The sequence below is a fragment of the Daktulosphaira vitifoliae genome, unplaced genomic scaffold (assembly GCF_025091365.1).
Source record: "Daktulosphaira vitifoliae isolate Bord-2020 unplaced genomic scaffold, ASM2509136v1 Scaffold_3, whole genome shotgun sequence".
Lineage (NCBI taxonomy): Eukaryota > Metazoa > Arthropoda > Insecta > Hemiptera > Phylloxeridae > Daktulosphaira > Daktulosphaira vitifoliae.
Genome location: NW_026099574.1, coordinates 36,462,967 through 36,463,983, shown reverse-complemented (window position 1 = coordinate 36,463,983; position 1,017 = coordinate 36,462,967). Strand labels below are relative to the sequence as shown.

Here is a 1,017-nt window from a genome sequence, read left to right as displayed (position 1 = left end):
TAGTAATAAAAATATGACTAAAAAAAGGCAGGAATTGTTTTTAATTTTAAATAAAATAAATTTTACATTGTTTATAATTTACATTTATTTTTTAATTTTTTATAACTTATTTGTTATTAGTATTTAGGTATAAATTATTTTTTCTTAATAGCTTAAAAGTTGAAAAATTAAATCAGTTTATATTCACATCATTATTTTATTAGCTTCGATGCAAAAGTTGAGAAGGTATTGGTTTTACTATGATGTGTTTTTTTTTGTGTCTGTTACCACTTTTTCTCAGCTCTCACCGAACCGATTTCTTTCAATGATACGTCAAAAGATCACAAAACGTATCTAGTCGAAGACATTACTCTCAAAAATTGAAAAAATTTCCCTCTTTCCCGTAAATGGAGGAAACCCCCTACAAAATTACAAATTTAAAAATCGCTAATTTTCAAAATTTTTTCAATTTTTTTACTTAAAATTGCCATAACTTTTTTATATACATACATGATATCGTTACTTTTCATTTGATATATTTTTTTTATAAATCTGACCCTTTACCTGCCCACGGGGGGGATATAAAATGACAATTTTTTCACAAAAAATTAACTTTTTCCACTTAAATTTTTAAAACGTTCTGAAAAGTGTGGCACTTTTATCTATATCTCAAATTAAATCTAATATAATGTACTTTTTTAATTAAAAAATTTCGGAAATATTTTGTCTTTGAGTGTCAAGTTAAAAAAGTTAATTTTTTGTGATAAAGTTGTCTTTTTAAATCCCCCTCTGTGGGCAGGTTAAGTGTCAGATTTACAAAAATTATATGTTAAATGATATGTAAAGACATCAAGCATATATAAAAATATAAAATTTAGTGATCCATACATTTTCCGAAAAGTTATAGCATCATTAAGTTAAAAATATAAAAAAAATTATTTTACAAAAATCGTAATTTTAGCTTCGATGCGAAGCTGAGAAGGTATTGGTTTTACTATGATGTGTTTTTTTTTTTTTTTTTTTTTTTTTTTTTTTTTT

General features: G+C 23.7%; 1 protein-coding gene across 9 annotated transcripts in view; it reads right to left on the bottom strand.

Moving 5' to 3' along the window:
* The window catches only part of LOC126901960 (PDF receptor), a 172,910-nt gene that overhangs the window by 76,798 nt on the left and 95,095 nt on the right, over nucleotides 1-1,017 (bottom strand). The gene's annotated exons all lie outside the window — the stretch shown is intronic.